We start from the raw sequence: 19,124 nt of genomic DNA, 5'->3' as shown, positions 1-19,124 counted from the left end.
ATTAGAAATTGGCAACCCATTTCACTGTTGAATGTGGACTATAAGATTCTGTCCAAGGTCATCAGTGATTGGGTCAAGTCCATTCTGGAATTGGTGATCCACCCTGACCAGACCTGCACTGTGCCGGGCAGGAAGATCTCTGACAGCCTCGCGCTGCTCAGGGATACGATTGCCTATGTACAGGACAGGGGTGTAGGCACCTGCCTCGTCAGCCTGGATCAGGAGAAGGCCTTTGACAGAATATCGTACACCTACATGGTGGATGTGCTCTCCAAAATGGGTTTTGGGGAGGGAATTCTCAATTGGATCCAACTGCTCTACACTAACATCAGTAGCGCAGTCTCAATCAATGGGTGGGAATCAGATAGCTTTCCTATTAAATCTGAAGTCAGGCAGGGCTGCCCTCTCTCCCCCGTCCTGTTTGTCTGTTGCATAGAACTCTTTGCTGAGTCCATCAGGAAGGATCCGGGCATAAGAGGAGTGACAATCCCAGGCAGTGGAGGCACTCAGGTCAAAGCCTCCCTGTACATGGATGATGTCACTGTCTTCTGCTTGGATCCGCTGTCCATGCGCAGACTGATCCACATCCGTGACCAGCTTGATCTGGCCTCAGGAGCCAAGGTAAATCGTGGGAAGAGCGAGGCCATGTTGTTTGGGAACTGGGCTGACCAATCCTTTGTCCCCTTCACCGTCAGGGCTGACGGCCTGAAGGTGCTGGGGATATGGTTCGGAGGGACTGGGGCATGCGTTAGAAACTGGAAGGAGCGAGTGTCTATGGTACAAAGAAAACTGGGCATGTGGGAGCGATGCTCCCTCTCCATTGCGGGTAAGAACCTGGTCATCAGGTGTGAGGCACTCTCACTGTTGTTGTACGTGGTGCAGGTCTGGCCCATTCCAGACTCCTGCGCGATGGCAATCACCCGAGCCATCTTTCACTTTATCTGGAGTCGAAAATGGATCTTGTCCGCAGGGACATGATGTACAAGCCTCTAGATAAAGGGGGAAAAACGTGCCCAACATCGCCCTCATACTGATGGCCATCTTTGCGTGCGGCTGGATCAAGCTGTGCGTAGACCCTCGGTACACAAACACCCGTACGTGCTGAGGTTCTACCTGTCCCCGGTGTTGCGAAGGATGGGTCTGGCCACGCTGCCGTGGAATGCTTCAAGTAGTTGGACTGTGCCATACCACCTGTCCCTCGTGGAAAAATTTATGCAGAGAAACACCTTTGACCACAAGTCCATCAGGCAGTGGTTGGCATGTAACGTCTTAGAGGCCCTGTGGGAAAAGGAGAGGGTGGATCCTGTGGGATGGTTCCCCAAGCAGACTGTCAAAGTCATTTGGTAGAATGCCTCATCGCCAGAACTTTCCAACAAGCACCAAGATGTAGCTTGGCTGGTGGTGAGAAAGGTCCTCCCTGTCAGATCCTTCCAACACGCCAGAAGTCTCACCCCCTCTGCACGTTGCCCTCGAGGTGGCTATGGTGGGGACGAGACCGTTGTTCAACTACTTGTGGATTGTGCCTTTGCAAAGAAGTTCTGGAGAGAGACGCATTAGTTTCTTTCGCGGTTCATCCCGAGCAGTTCTGTGACACAGGACTCTGTGCTCTACGGGCTGTTCCCAGGGACACACACTGAGACAAACATCAACTACAGCTGGAGGATTATCAACTTGGTGAAAGATGCTCTTTGGTCTTCTTGAAACTTGTTGGTCTTCCAGCGCAAAGAGTTGTCCCCGACCGAGTTTTGCAGACTGGCACATTCCAAGGTCCAGGACTACGTGCTGAGGGACGCAGTAAAGCTTGGGGCAGCTGCCGCAAAGGCGAAATGGGGAAAGGTCGCTGTCTAAGACCTTTCTGCCACAGTGCACCGAGGGGCTGGGAACTGTTGAGAGCCCCTCGGGCTGTACAGCTCAAAATGAATGTATGCAGTGAATACTAATTATATTATAATTGTATTGAAGCACTTCAAAGTGCAACATGATGTATGTTGATAACTCGAATACCATTGCACTGTCTGACTCTCTGTAATGACCATATTGAAATGACTGTAATATTCATTGATTGTATTGAAGCACCTCGTGATCCATGTGTAAAATTTCAATCTGCACTTTTTGTGATGGCGATTTAGAAATGTTTTGTAATGTTCTTCCAGATATTTTATGAATAAAGTATATTTTTCAAAAAAAGAGATTGTACAGTGCTTTGGGATGTCCTGAAATCCTGAAAGGCACTATATAAAGGCAAGTCCCTTTTTTACTTTTATTGAGTTGTCTATTCAGTGCAAATGGAAAACACAAGCTTTTGAGGTTAGATTTGTTCCTGCGTGTGCTACAGTAATCTTCTTCAGTAAACTTCAATTTGATATTGCTAATATATAAGGTAGAACAGAAGAGAGCAGGCCAAGAGCAAAGAGAACATTGTAGGAGGAGGCACAGATCTACACCATGTTTACCTGAGCTGCCACAGGTGCCTGGGGATCCCCAAAGTGCTGTTAAACAGGAGGCTCAGACTCAGTGAAGAAACAATGATTAGACTAACATTTGTTGCAGCCAGACCTGGAGACATGGTTAAATAACAAGATTCTTTTAACAGCATTTTACTAGTGAAAATGAAAATTACTTTGAACTTATGCCTCTGGCGCTCTAGAAACTTACAAGTATAATGCAGATATAAGCAAGTATATCATTCATCGTCGCAATGTGTTACTCTCTATAAATACTCTATTCACATCAGTTTTAGTAAGCATTGTTAATAGCAAGAGCATAGGCACCCTCAATTTAATGACAATAGTGATTCTCCTGGACTGCATACATCTGAAGCCCAGTGATTATGCATTGTCATACATCCCAATAAAGTAAATGTTACTCCATGAACTTGCAGTTGTTTTGCAACCACTGCTTCAATACCTTGCATGTAGAATCATGTTTCCCTGGAAGCACTCAGCATGTCTACATCTAGAAATAAAGCAGAATATAAGAATTCTTTCAAGGAAAGGACACATTGGAAAACTGGGTCTTAAGGCACCACTGCTGATGACATGAATACATCACCCTTGATCCTCATCATAGAAGTGGTACCATAAGGCACAAGCCAGCAGTTGATGTTTATTAAGTAAAGCTTTGGGTCTTCACTGCTTTAATCCCCTGGAGGAAAAGAAGGGGTGTCCTTGCACTTGTCATTATTAGCAGAGCAATAACGGTACATGGCATTGAGAGCATCTATAGCAATAACTAGAAGGTGAAGATGTATTTCTCTAGAAGGAGGTTGCAGGGCAAGGAGGGAAATTATTTGACTTTGGTCTGATTTATAAATTCTTCAGTTGAAGATTGTGTGAAGAATGTTGAAGTCATTTGAACAGAGTATTTTCCTTGAAGACTACCTTTCTCACTATCTGAATGCTGATGTAGGTCATCGCTATATGCATCCTTATCCTTGTTACCCTCTTGATTATTTGTGTATCAATTATAATAATAACTGCTTGCCAGTTATTCATGACCACAATGTTTTATTTACATTAGAATGCACACAGAGAATATATGTGACTGCAGTATGTGATATTGTTAGCACCAGGTACTATGCTAGACTGCAGTTTTACTGTAGTCGAGTCAACTTCCTGGGCATTATAGAGAAAGCTTAGGCTTATAAGGGAAGGGTCAGCTGACGTGATCAGCCTCACCCATCATAGCCAACTGCTAACCTCATCTATTATGCTGGAAGAACCTTTTAGGCACACTCCGGAATCAACTGTTCTGCTGAGAACCATTCCATTAAAGAAATAAAAGAGGCCTATATCATCAAGCATGAGTGTATGTAGGCTCTGCAAGAACAAGTGCACACCAGTAAGTAAACACAGGCAGCAATATATGAGAACTCTTTCAGTGAGCTCTGCAAATGGGTGCTATTGTTTTAGAAGTATTTATGATCATTGAACTGATATTTAACTTTTTAGCTTTTGCTGTTTGATGCCTATTTTTTTTGTTGCTTGAATTTTGAATACTCAGGCAAGAAAAATCCGTTCACTGTATAAAAATAAATTTTCTCCAGAATAACAGGCTACAAGATGCAAACCTGGAAATTACTGTGAATGTTAAGTGTTATGCCTGCAGCATTATATCAATAGGTTAGTGAATGCTTCTTAGCTTACTGTCCATTTCTTGGGTACTGTGAAACTGCTGTGGACTGTAATTTGGGTCTGTGCATTAGAACACTGAACACATACATTGCAATCATTAACCTTAATATCGATAGCATAATACTTTGTTAAAATATTTTGCTCCATATTCCAATACTAAGGCATTACTTGTGTGATGAATTACCAACCCACATATTGAGCTTGTGATGCTGCAGAGGTTGCAGTCTGTAACCTGGAACATTTAGTAAATAGCAAACTGCTACATATTTCTCCTTTTTACTTACTATATGGGGATTGCATACAGTGCTAGAACTCAAAGTGGTACAGGAGAACCTTCAGGATCAGGAAAGATTTCAAGGGTCCTCCTACTCTGTAATACATTGGCTCCTGTACAGTCTGGCAATTACTTAAGTAGACTGAGGCTCCACAGGGAAGCCATGATATATCTATGTTATGTTCTTCAGAAAGATTTTGGACAATATGTCACAAATGCAATGGCCAACATGGCCCTCAGTTTTTAAGCAGTAAAGGTGATTTGCTGTCCATAGCGGAATAAATCAAACCTGGCCCATTACCACCCCATCAGTCTACTCTTGATCATCAATAGAGTGATGAAAGAGGTCATTAAAAGTGTTATCAACCTGCACTTGCTTAGCAATAACTTATTCACTGACACTCAGTTTGGGTTCCATCAGGATCTCTCAACTCCTGGCCTCATTACAGTTTTGGTTCAAACATGGACAAAAGAAATCAAGAGATGAGGCGAGAGTAACTGTCCTTGACATTTGACCAAGCGTTGGATCAAGTAGCCCAAGCAAAACTGGAGTCAATGAAAATAAGGGGAAAACTTTCTGCTGGCTGATGTCATACCTAGCACAAAGGAAAATGGTTGTAGTTGTTGGAGCTCAACTATCTCAGTTGCAGGACATCACTGCAGGAGCTCCTCAGGGTAGTGTCCTTGGCCCAACCTCTTCAGCTGCTTCGTCAATGACCTTCCGTCCATCATAAGGTCAGAAATGGGGATTTTCACTGATGATTGCACAATGTTCAGCACCATTTGTGACTTCTCAGATACTAAAGCAGTCCATGTTCAAATGCAGCAAGACCTGGACAATATCGAGGCTTGGGCTGACAAATGGCAAGTAACATCCACGCCACACAAGTGCAAGGCAATGACATCTCCAACAAGAGAGAATCTAACCAGTGCCCCTTGACATTCAATGACATAACCATCACTGAATCCTTCACTATCAACATCCTGAGGGTTACCGTTGACCAGAAAGTGAACTGGACTAGCCATATAAGCACTGTGGCTACAAGAGATGGTCAGAGGCTAGGAATCCTGTGGTGAGTAACTCACCTCCTGACCCCCCCAAGCTGTCCATCATCTACTAGACACAAGTCAGGAGCATGATGGAATGCTTTCCACTTGTCTAAATGAGTGCAGCTCCAACAACATTCAAGAAGCTTGACACCATCCAGGACAAAGCAGCCCACTTGATTGGCACCACATCCACAAATGTTCACTACCTCCATCAACAATGCACAGCAGCAGCATCTATAAGAAACACTGCAGACAATCACCAGGGCTCCTTAGACAGCACCTTCCAAACCCATGACCATTACCATCTAGAAGGATAAGAGCAGCAATCACATGGGAACACCAGCTCATGGAAGTTCCCCTCCAAGCAACACACTATCCTGACTTGGAAATATATCACTGTTCCTTCGCTGTCACTGTGTCAAAATCCTGAGCTCCCTCCCTAACAGCACAGTGAGTGTACCTACACCACATGGACTGCAGCAGTTCAAGAAGGAAGCTCACCACCACCTTCTCAAGGGCAATTAGGGATGAGCAATAAATGTTGGCCTAGCCAATGACACCCACTTCCCACGAAGGAATTTAAAAAACCCGTCAAAGAGGCCACTGACACATTATTCAACAGGCACAATAACTTCATTATATTTGGTAACAGTAGCAAGGTGAAGGGAGAATATAATTCTACAAATTTCCTGGCTTTCTCAGTGTCAGAGTCATTGGCTGCATGCATATGGCCATTTGGCCCAGTGCCCCGTAGGAGCAAAAAGGGATTTTATCCTCTCAATATTCAGCCGGCAGACAATCACTAGGACAGAATCATGCAGCTTGTTTCTCTCATGATGCCTTAATTGTAAAGCAACCATGTATTCCACTTTTCTTTCCAGGAGAAGATTAGTAGGATGACTTCTCTGAACATAAGAGTACTCTATACGTCCTTACAACAACTGTAGAGAGGGACAATAATCGCATATCTACAACCAGAATTATCATCTGACATAAACATTGGGATCTCTAAGCAGCACTTCAGGTTTCTCAACTGATTAGATGGGGAAGGGGCTCACCTCATATCTCCAGAGTTTCTAGAATAAATGTCACCTGCTGCGTCCCTTTTAACATTGTTTTAAAAAGTGATCTGCCTGTGGGTACATGGTCAAAATAATGATGGCCAGAGCAAGAAAACAAAAATGGTGATGAATTTACTATGAAACTAAGAATGCAGCAAAATAGTTTGGTGCAACAGGTATCAACTGAGGACTAGAGCTTTGTCAATCCTAAAAACTGCATCCACAAAGCAACTATGGTCAAACCACCTTCTCCTTAAGTTTCTCAAATACCATCCATTACTATCTTATGCTGAACTCTTCCATTGTGACCAGTGATAAATAAATGCCAAACACAAGGTTCAAATCAAGCGCAGTGCACTTATGAGATCCATTTTATGTTGTCTGAATGTTGGCTTTTAATTTGACTTTATGCTGCTCTTCGGATGTTGGTCTCTGCAAACTCCAAAACCATGTAGTAATGTTGGATGCAAGGATCCAATTAATTTGTCATTATAGCTCTGCTGTTTTTGAAGGGTTTGCTTGAAAGCAGGCCACTAATATCCAAAACCCCATTCAACGTAATAAGCACATCTAGCATACTGTGTCACAGCTAACCACTACCACTTTTATTAATTCCTCAACAGTATTAGTGTCTCACTCTGTGATTCCTTATTCTCATCAATATCTACTTTTTTTCAATGTGTGTAGCTGTGCAGTTATCTGTTTTAATTGGGGATGTTGGTTTTGGCACTTAATTGGATGATATTATTTTGATCCTCTGGCTTCTACTTGATCTGTGAAGACAGAATTTTAGTGCATTAGGGTATATAAATGCAGTTATCTATGATCATCATGTGCACTATCGTATACTTGTGCACTCTCATTGTTTATCATATGTTAGCATAACATTTGTAGATCATAAACTATCAGATTAGTAGAACTTAGTCTTAATTCTGGAGTCACATTCAATCTCAGAGATGCAACGCCTTTAAGAGGATCCTTCTGTACAAGTCCTACATTGCACGCTCATGTGGCCCCAGTACCTCCGGAACCAGGAAATTTACCATATGTTTTACACTTTGTCCTTTTATTGTGTGCAAATTTGGATATTAAACGTAAGAACTAGAGGATTAGGAGTGTGACACTTAGGGGCTTCCTTGTTTCCTTGAAATGCGGATGGAGAAAAGACAGCGCAATAGTAGAGAGAGCAGGTTGATTAAGTTGCCTCTGGTCCCTACCTGCTGGTAGCCATGCCTCCCTGTCTGCAGAACGAGGCATGGTTTGACTACTGTGACTACTTGTCAATGGCTGAGAAGACTGCACTTCCCTCATTAGTAATAACTGAGTTATACCAGCTGCTCGATAGCTGCAAGCACATCTAATGTGAATTGGATGCAAGCCCACTGTTAAATGCATCCTGCCATCCTGGAACCTCTTTGGCAACAGACAGTCTGGCAGACATATAGCTCGCCTTCATACTACCAAGGCTCCAATTAAGAATGCATTCTCCTATTGTTTCACATTGGCAGCCCCCCACCTTTGCCCTAAATCAGTCCTCATATATTCCATGTGGAGTAAAAGCACTTACCTTTTTAAAAGAAAGGCAATCTTTTTACTCTTCATGACCACATGATTCCCACTTGTGATCATAATTGTGTACTCTTTAAATATTAACTTCCTACTTCTACAAGTCGCAAGATGTTCCAAGATGACTGTTTGCCTGACACTTTCCAACAAGAGCCTTGTATGATTGAATTATCACTCCCTTGTCTTTGGCTGTAGTATATTTCCCCTTTAAGAAGAAAGCAGAGCTTGTGGATGCTCTGTGTGGCATGAAATGGAATGCAACCAAGGTGTCAGAAAGAATTCTTTATTGGGAACAAGATGTATGTTGGCAATGAACTAGCTGTCATGTGAGTCTTTCCCTGCTTTCCTATGTGTTCAGCTGTGAGTAAAGGAACACTTGCAGCAGTGTGAAGGATATTGTGTAACTTTCTGCATGTTGCTGGTAAAATGCAGATGATGTGCCATACAAGGAGAAAACAAGAACTATGTTTATTACAGCGCATTGATACAAGGCTCTTGGTATGATAGCTGCCTTGCAGAGGCTAGGAAAGCTCTTCTAGCTTTGAGTAGTCTTGTGGATATTGCTACAGATGGCAATCGCTGTCAAAGCCAACTCTTTCCACTGGGACTGGATCACCCATTTTATAGCTATTCTTTGCATGGAGGCATACGACAGTATGCTACTTTGCCAGATTACAGGCATTTATGTTTCAGCTGAATTCTTTACATTACTGAGTTTAGTGCTCTGAAGAACCAGCATCAGATATTGCACCAAGCCAAATTGATAAAGACACAACAAGGCTTTCTTAGCCTTTCAACTGCTGCAAGTAGTTTAATGCTATAGCAGCACCTGCCTTCTAGAGGTAGTGTTCAATTAGTATAAAGAATTCACCATGAATGTTAAATGAAGCGCATTGAGGAAAAGTGGACTCATTTCTGATAGTGTAAAATTCATAGTAGAAATGTAATTGCAGCCGTAAACTGATCAAGGGAGAAAATCTAGGCCTTAGATATTTTGAAACCTACAGGGAACAATTGGCTTCCAAGCTGCTTGAGAAACATATAGAAGGGTCTTCATGTAGGTGTTATGTAATTGGCTGATATTATTCATTTGTCATAAACAAAATCTTCTTCATCAATAAATATTAATTGACTCCCACTGCTACGTTGACTACACTTGCTCATACCCTGTTTCCTGTAAGGACTCCATTCCATTTTCCCAGTTTCTACATCTCTGCTGCATCTGTTCTGATGATGCAGTGTCCGATGCCTGCACTTCTGATTTGTCCTCCATTTTCCTCAACTGAAGATACCGTCACCATGGTTGACAGTGTCCTCAAATATGACCACCCCATTTTCCATACTTCTGCTCTCACTACTTCCCCTCCCAGAGCCATGATAGGATTCTCCTTCCACATCATCTGTCTCTGCATTCAATGGATAATCCTCTGCTATTTCCAACAGCTCCCATGTGATGCCACCACCAAACACATGTCCCTCTCCCCTTTCGAAGGAACTGTTCCCTTCGTGACACCCTGGTCCACTTCACAATCGCGCCAACACCCCTTCCCTTCCCACAGCTAGCGCAGGAGATGCAACAGAGGCCTTTTACCACCACCTCTTTCCGCACCGACCAAGGCCCTGAACATTCCTTCCAGGTGAAACTGTGATTTACATGTACTGTAATTCTTTCAAATTTGTATGCCATATTCACTGGTCAAAATGCAGTCTCCTCTACATTGGGCTGACCAAGTGATCACTTTGTGGGACTCTATTCAGTTTGCACGCATGACCCTGAGCTTCTGGTGGCCTGTCATTTTAATTCTCCACTTTGCTCTGAATCTGATCTCCCTGTTCTTGGCCTACTGCATCATTCCAGTCAAATTTAATATAAGCTCAAGGAACAACAACTGAACTTTCAGTTAAGCACTTTATAGTCTTCTACACTCAGCATTCAGTTCAACGATTTCAGACCATATTCTCTGCCCCATTTTCTTTCCTATGCATATTTTGGTCTTGCTCTTGTTTTTACTTTCATATGACAGCTGTTCATCATTTTGCCATTCACACCTCCTCTGGAGACATCTTTTGTTTCTTTACTTGTACCATTAGCATTCCTTGTGGCTCTGAACCGCCAACTGTTTTGTCATTACATGTACTCTATATTCCATGGCTGTGTTTGCTGCCAACACAGTGCATGCACAGTTGCACTGTTTTGCTCTGTTACATTATTGTGTGTGACAGAGTAGGCAGTGGCCAGAAATAAATCAAATCCTCACGGCTGTGTATTAGGCAGCTTGGTGTATCTTTTGGCCTTGTTTTTTTTCTTTATTTTTGGATTCTTTATATTGGATTATTTGATCATTGTAAGAGGCTACAATGTGTTTTTAATCTATCGTTTTTCATCCTTGTTTATCAAGATTCTGCCTTTTGATTTGTTATTTTTTAAAAACAACCATTATAATAAAGTCCACAATAGGACAAGACACCAAAGCAGGTGCAGTCTTCCTGGAGTTTTTCTTTCTGTTTGCTGAACTAATACAAGTTATTGATGAGCAGGGTTATGTGAGAAAAAGAGAGAAAGTTTGTACAAATGCCCAAAATATGATTATGTAACGATGAAAAAATATTAACCAATTGTCTGAATGCTGCATTTATAAAATCCAAAACTTGCTTCAATCTTCCACTGAGAACTGCATTAGAAACTCAATTAGAAATCTTTTGCCCAATTTGTGAAATGCGGGTAGCTGAGGTGAGTTCATAAAAATGAGATGAGCCCAGCGCTTCCCAGGGCATTGATAGACTGAGAATGGAGAATCCGACTGTTGGAATAAGAATAAACAAAATGCAGCAACAAATGTGGTGACTGACACTTTTTTCTCTCTTACCCCAAGCGGCTACAAACAAGCAGGTGGTGTATGCACGTGGTATATAGACGCATGCGCAATACAACTGGCAGGCTGGGCGCAGCGTGGACCAGAGCATGTGCAGAAAGGTACCGGTGGCCATCTTTGCATTGGCAGGACACAGTGATCTTCCACACTATCATAAACCTTCCCTTTTGAGCTTTTCTATCCTCCCCCATTTCACCTGCTTAAAAATAATTACATTTCTAAATTTTCCCATTCTGTTGAAAGATTATTGACGTGAAATAGTAACTGTGTTCCTCTCTCTACATATACTGTCAGACCTGCTGAGTATTTCCAGGACTTATTGTTTTTATTTCAGATTTTTGGTATCAACAGTATTTTGCTTTTGAAAAAAAAATCTTCTTTCTCACGAGTATCATTTAGAAATGCCACACACACCTACTATTTCATGAGTGCTTTGTTTAAATGTTGAAAAATATGCTGTTGCCTTAGTATTTTCAATAGGAGAAATGTCAGCCACATAACTATTGATACTAGATTTCCTTGTCTGGCTACTTACATTCCCTGAATAGCTTTATTATTTGACTTTAGTATCATCCCCCAGTGCTATAATTCAGCCATTTTTGTACTATGATGTACCATTTTCCTGCAATGGTACACTATTGCTCCTTTTACTTCTTGACTTATCTGCAGATTTTGTCATGATTGACCACAACATCCCCCTCCAAATGCCTTTCCTCCATTATCTGATTCCATTCTCACCTATCCAGTCATAACCAGAGAATCACCTTCAATGGCTTCGCTTCCCACTACTATATAATTTCTTCTGGTGTCCCCCGAGGATCTATCTTGACCTGCTCCTATATCTCATCTACATGCTATCCCTTGGTGACATCAGCCTAAAACACGGTGTCAATTTCTACATGTCTATTGATGACACCCAGTCCTACCTCACCTCCACCTCTCTACATTGTTTTGTCAGATTACTTGTCTGACATCAAATGTGGAATGAAAACAAATTTCCTTCATCTAAACATTGGGACAACAGAAACCATTGCCTTTGGCCATGCCACCAACACCATTCCCTCTCCCTGGCAACTATCAGAAGCTGAACCAGACTGCTCACGATTTTGGTGTCATATCTGACCCCAGATGATCTTCTGACCAGATATCCATGCCATCATTATGACTGCCTACTCCTACTTCTGTAACAGTGCCCAGCTCCATCCTGTCTCACCTTATCTGCTGCTGAAACCCTCATCAATGCCTTTCTTTCCTCTAGACCTAACTAGTCCAACACAATCCTGGCTGACCTCCTTCTGTGAACTTGAGGTTGTCCAGAATTCTGTTGCCTGTGTCATAATTTGTAACAAGTCTCGTCCCCCCATCACCTCTGTGGCCACTGATCCACATTGACTCTTGGTTAAGCAACACCTCAAATTTAAAATCCACATTCTTTTTTCCTAATCTCTCCATGGCCTCATCCCTCCCCATCTCTGTAATCTCCTGTAGCATTATTACCCTCCAAATATCTGCACTCCTTCAATTCTGGTATCTTAAACCTCCTCAATTTTAATCGCTCTACCATTGGCAGCTATGTCTTGAACTGCTGAGGCCCTAAGCTCTGGAATTCCCTCTCTACCTCTGCCTCTCTATATCTCTTTCCACCTTTAAGATGCTCTTTAAAACTTATCTCCCCGACCAAACTTTTGATCATCTTCCTTCATTTCTCTTTATGTGGTTTGGGGTCAAAGTTAGTTTGATAATGATCCGGTGAGTTGCCTTGGGATGTTTTACTATGGTGGAGGTGCTATAGGAATACAAGTTATTGTTGTTAACATTTTTATGACTCTTCTGGCACCTGTGCTTATTCTCTCAATTGTTTGTTTTTTTCTGGGAGTTAATGGTCAATTTCTTTCCTTGCTTCAAGCCAACACTCAGATTTAAACTTCATCACAAAAAGTGCTATACCTTTGCCTCCTGGAGATGGATTGCTGAATGAATTTCAGCTTCCTTGGGAGCCAATGATTTTAATGTGTTTGAGTCACTCATCAAAGTAAAATTTATTTTACTATTTATTATTATTTATTAATTTATGATTTTACCATGAGGTTTTCTTTAGTTGGACTGTACTTTCTTTGCAGACATTTCTATACCAAAAGTTAATCGGTAATTTGAAACGTGCTCTGTTTTCTTCCGACTGTCTAGTGTCTCTGCTGTACATGTTAATACATTCCCACTCTAAAGTTCTTTCAAAGTGGTAGCTGGAAATAGCACCTTTTCTATTAATTAAATGTTTTACATATGGGAGTGTTTACGTTATATTGCAGAGTCTTTTAAATCACCACTAAGCCAGTTACTTACACAGCACATGGATAGTACTGGTGTTCCTAGGCTTGATTTTCTAGTTGCCTTGTGGTGCCATGGGATGGAATGGACAGTCTAGGGCTGGGACATGAGGAAAATGTTGGTCTTGCTGCATCTTCACCCATCATACATTGAACATTCAATAGCTGCTATTTCATCAATGTGTTGGTCAATGTCACTCAATACCCACTTTCCAGTAGCCATGCCTTCATTGTTGAATGAGAAATGTGGCTTTTTGGAGCCCCAAATGACTTTCTTCAGCTCTGGGTTATTAAAGCAGTTAGATTGCCACAACACCAGAGCCAGTGTAGATACAGCTAGATTCATGCAGAAACAACTTGCACTTTCATGTGCCTTTCACAATTAAAATGCCTCAAAGTGCTCTACAGGAGCTATTTAAGCCTTTGAAATGGACACGAAAAAATAAATCTCTAACTCAAAAACATGATTATTGACACTGAGAAAACTCCAGACCCATTGAAAGAACCTTAAATCCTCTCAAGTAGTCATTCAGTTGTAAAAACAACCAGATACCTTTCAATAACTACATTAAAGACAGATAAGACCTTTAATAATCTCTTAAAACTGTCAGTCTAACTGTGTACCCAATCTCCTGCTGAGATAAGTGCTTCCAAGCATTTACAACTCAGCCAAGGATTCATGATGGACTCAACTGTCAAAATAAACCCTTGAAACCCCAAACAACGGAGCCTATTGAAATTCAAAAGACAGATGACCAGTGTTTTTCTAAGCTACACCAGATGGCCAGCCAATCAAAGCAGTCCAGGAGAAGGTGTATGTCTTTTTGTTTTCTAAGTGAAAGCTGGAGACCTTCTCTTTTAATTTAAAGAACTGTGGACATTTTAAATCACTTCACATCATGGCACGAGCATTTCCAAGCATAGTTTTCTTCAGGTTTGAATGCATCATAACACTTTCCCCAAAGGGAAAAATTCTCTAATGCATCTCAACACTTACATAATGCTGGTCAATATAATAGTCAACTTACCTTTGCAGGACAGAGGCCTATGATCAATCACTGCAGTAAAAACACATCTAAATTATAATATCACATCTAATCATGATATTTGAAGTTGTCAAAATATGTAATAATTACCTGTCAGAATGTTCCCGATTCCTTTGCAACCTCCCCCAAGGTTCTTGAACTCTCAAACAAGGCTGGTTTTCAGAAGCCTTTAAAACCCTGCCTAACCTGATGAAAATACTGGGGAACTTAAAAACAAACTTCCCCTAGGGCTGTCAATGGTGAACCTCATGTCAGAGGACATGTGTATGGAGTTGCAACCCAACCTTAACATGAACCTCTTCCCTCCTATGGGAAGATTGCAGAGGCCCATTCTTATTTAGAAAATTTTAACTTTCTGAAAACAGAACAAAGTTTTGGCGATTCCCAATCCCATTCCTGATGAAAATCCAAGCCTATCTTTCTACTGCTTTCTCCCCTTACTCAGTCACAAACACACATATTTGAGTACACCATCATGCAGCACACATAGGGTGGGGTTCCCTGGCCCTGCCCGCCACCAGGATCACCCAGTCCCACCGAAAGTCAATGGACTTTTGGCTGGGCTACTGAAATTCCCACGGTGGGTCCTGCCGCAACGGGGTTGGGAAATCCCAGCCATAATGCATGTTAATTTGCAGACAAAATGCGTTGTAGTCTCTGACTAACGTTGGGAACACTGGCCCTCAGGAATTAGAAGAAATAAATGCACACTTACCTGGCCTTTAAAATTACGTCAACAGTTTTGTTTGCCGGAGCTGCTTCAGGCCTGCATCGAAAGACTCCTCGCAGGCCCTAGCAAAGTCTAGCTGCAGCAGATTCAAGGAGGCCACACCCCCTTTATTATGACACTTGCTGTCATAAAGCAGGTAAGTTTAAAGGGCCATAGAAATCGATAAGCCCAGGGGGGAAGTGAGTGTTTAAGGTAAATGGATAGGATTTGAGGATTGGGTGTGTTCGGCAGCAGTCTGGGGGGGTGTGGGTTGGAGGTCCGTAGGGTTGGGGGTGTTGGTCGGTGGTCCAGTGGGGGGGATGTCGGAGGTCTGTAGGGTGGGGGGTCTGAGATACGGGGAGGGGTGGGGGTAGGGGCGTCCAGGGTTGGGGGCAGATGTTGGTCGGAAGTCAGGGGTTTGTGAGGGTGGGATCAGAGGTCTGGGGAGGTCATGGTGGGTCAGAGGTTTGGGGGGGTTGTGGGGGTGTTAGAGGTCCGTGGGGTCATGGGGTGGGGTGTCTGTGGTCTGGGAGGGCCATGGTGGGAGGTGGTGTCCAAGGTCAGGGGTTGTTGTGTTGTGAGAGGGTCCAAGACCCTGGGGTTGTGGCAGGGTCAGAGGACTGGGGTCATGGAGGGGATGGTCTGAGGTCCGCGGGTGGGTGGGCGGTATTCAGAGGTCTGGGGTGGGGGGGAGGGGGGGCAGCATGCGTGGGAAGTTCCGAGGCCTAGGGGAGGTGAGTGGTAGTCAGAGTTTCGGGGTGGTCATGGGGTCAGGGGGGGAATCATGGGAGGGTCCGAAGTCAGGGGTGGAGGCCAGTTGGTGGTTCACGGGGGTGGAAGTGATGGGGGGTCGGAAGTCCATGGGGAAGCGAGGCCTGAGATCTGGCGGTTAGGGTCAGATATCAGGGTAGTGGGGGATCTGAGGTCGGGGCGTGGGGGATTGGAGGTCAGAGTGAGGGATCAGGGCTTGTCAGAGGTCAGAGTGTGGGGGTTTGGATGTCGGTGGGGTTGGGGGTGTTGGCAGTTGGGGGTGGGATTGTCGGAGGTCAGGAGGTTGGGGGTTGGATGGGGTGTGGGGTCAGGGAAGCATGGGGGATTCCAGTGTGAGGTGGGGTCTTCACAGTAGTTACTCAGGAGTTAGAAGAGGTTTTAATTCTAACTTTTTCTGGGTAACTATTTGTACAACCCTGGAATAACGATTTGAAGTTTGCGATTTAAATTACATTTTTGGATGGTACCCTCCAAATCTGACGCTGGGTTGCTCAGAAGTTATGGGCCAATGCTGAATAGCCGAAGGATGTAGAGACGAAGGAAAAAGAGTTAACAGTTTCAGGGTGCCTTTTAGATAGCATTTTCTTCTTCTACTGATATCCATGACCCACAATGACTCTAAATGAACATAACATGATTTGTGTGGCATGGTGGAGTGTTGAAAATCATGCATGTGAATAAGGGGAGGAAATATGACAGTAAAAAGATGGCACCAGCACTGAGCCTAGTAGGGTAGGTATTCAGCTTCACCCAGGTGTACTTCCTCCATTTTCAGTCTTCAGGTCGGCCTGATAAAATTAATTTAACGCTCTAAAACTAGGGGCCATCTTCCCATTTTGGTTTGCTCCCTACTTTTACGCACTGCCTTGTTCTGCTAACACAGAAATAGGTTTGAGATGAGAGATATTTGAAGAGCACACAGAATGACATCCAAGTGACCATCCTATATCCTGCTTGTATTTGCATGAATGACAGTGTGTCATGCAGATAGATTGTACTGATGGCTCATTTTTTCACATGGTCTTTGGAGCAGTAGTTACAGTTTGAAGTGGCAGTAATAAAATGGGATGTGCTGCAGTATGAGGATGCAAGGGTAGACTTAGAAAGATCTACTTTCTAAAGGCTTGACTTGTCAGGTCAGTCAAAACAGTGAGAGGAAACTCATTTTGGCAAATTTATTTTGCCCACTTACTAGGTTTATTGAAATACTGATTAGCCTTTCTTGGCGAGTTTCCTGAAACTATTAATATTTTTCTCATCTGTAGTCACATTCTTTGTCTATTTGACACAGCATCTGTTACAGTTGCAATCTCCTGCCAAACAGAGTGCATAATTCTTCTCTGAGATGAGTAACCTGGGGCAACACTCCATGTTACATTTCTTGCAGAAGGACCTCCAAATCAGCATTTAAGAATGGAGATGCTTTACATTCTTGGCCAGTGATTTTGAGCTTTCATCCCAGCAACAATGAACGAGCCCCTGTAAAAGCTGCAGCTGTGTGCTATTTTCCACATCCTACTGATCACAAGCTCCCACTGGCAGGTCTAAACCAGGCCAGAAACTCTCTGTGCATACATAATAAGACCAACCTCCAGAAATCCCATAAGGTTGGCCTGACATGATGGTGACAAATGCTAAACCAGCTGTGTTTCATTCCCAAGCGTAGAATCATTGGATATTATATCCTATGTGCCTTCTGGAGCATGACACCGATGACCAGTAACCCTCCTCTGCAGGTGAAACCAGAATATTTAATATTCAATTTGTATAATACTGCTGGGACAAATGCCATTATTGGTGCTGAATATATATTTCGTCCAATAGCTTTTGGATGTATTTTTAAAAAGCAATTAAAAGAATGGGGATATTTTTCTTATCCAGTTCATGCTGTAAGTAAATTATGATATAATAATGATAACTTGCATGGAATGCATTACTACACAGTTACATCTTTTGATAGGCAATTGTGGCAGATATTAAACAATAAAACTGAAACAAATAATGAAAGTTTTATTGACACATTTGCTCTCAACTTATTAAAGTACCTGACTGCTGTTTTATTCAATCTAGTATTGTTGTGGAATTTCAGAAATCCTATAATGTTTGGTTTGAGTAAGTGTAGCACAATTTAAATAAAACTGTCTCCAGGTGGCACTAATGTTCCATCATGCAATTTATGACATCCCAACAGCTGCAGGCTTTATGATTGTTGTATAATTTTATGCTTCACATTACATGTTACAGAAAATGTGAGTAAATTAACTTTAATCAGTTTTAATTGTATTCATACCATAATTGAATTGGTACATTTTTGAACATGAAAGATGGGCGCTGAATATTACGTAATACTGAATTGAATTGATTAAAATTTATAGTTACTCTAAAAAAAGTAAAATATTCTTAAAAACATGCTTAATTTAATAGGCCTCTGTTTTAAAAAAACAGTGAATTTGTTTTGTTTTTAGTTTTTTTATAATTGTTATTCATTAGACTTGTGTCGAAATGTGCTAAAATAGATGCAATGTTTTGTTCAGCCTACTGCATTGATTTGTTCTGTTACATAACTTATTTACAAATCCCCATGTCTGTGTCTTCACCAAAACCAGATAGTGAAAACTTGATTACTGTTTGTTGGAAAAAATAAAGACGCCAGATTTTAAATATATTCCTGCACTCCGACTTAGCAGAGATATTTCCATTCACTGATCTTTTTAACATATGTAAAAGCATTTGAATTAAAATATTCTGAAAGTAGACCATGAGTCTAATCAGAAATGAAATGTGAATTTTCAACTTGATACATAAAGCAACATTTTTGTTTTGTTTCTCTGTACATGAAAGTTATCAATACAAAAGGAAAGATTGGCGGGAATCGTCGCGGGCGGGATGGAAGGTTTGACGACCAGCCAAAGGTCGGTAGACATTAGGCAGTAATTTCGGGGCCCGCAGCATGCAGAACTGGAAAAATCCGATTACCTTTTGTTCACCTTCAATAGTGTCCACATTAAATCTGTCAGCGGAGGTTTCATTTAATTTTCCAATTCCACTGCCGACTATATTAATTTCGTTTTACTGGTCCCTATTCTCATTTTGCTTTGGCATGGCTTACACTCGCTAGATTAATAAAACACATTGACATATTAATTTATTAACAGTCTATACTAATAACATTCCCTCACATTGATACCAAATTTATGCATATATGTGGATCACCCTCTTTGTTTAATCATTTTGTGAGACTGTTCATTTCATCAAATTGCGAGATATTTTAATCTGGAGAATGAAATGCTTCTATTTTTAATGCATAGTTTCTGTGT

The sequence above is a fragment of the Carcharodon carcharias genome, chromosome 2 (assembly GCF_017639515.1).
Source record: "Carcharodon carcharias isolate sCarCar2 chromosome 2, sCarCar2.pri, whole genome shotgun sequence".
Classification (NCBI taxonomy): Eukaryota; Metazoa; Chordata; class Chondrichthyes; order Lamniformes; family Lamnidae; genus Carcharodon; species Carcharodon carcharias.
The sequence above is the reverse complement of the archived record's forward strand: the minus strand, read 5'-3'. Positions refer to the sequence as shown.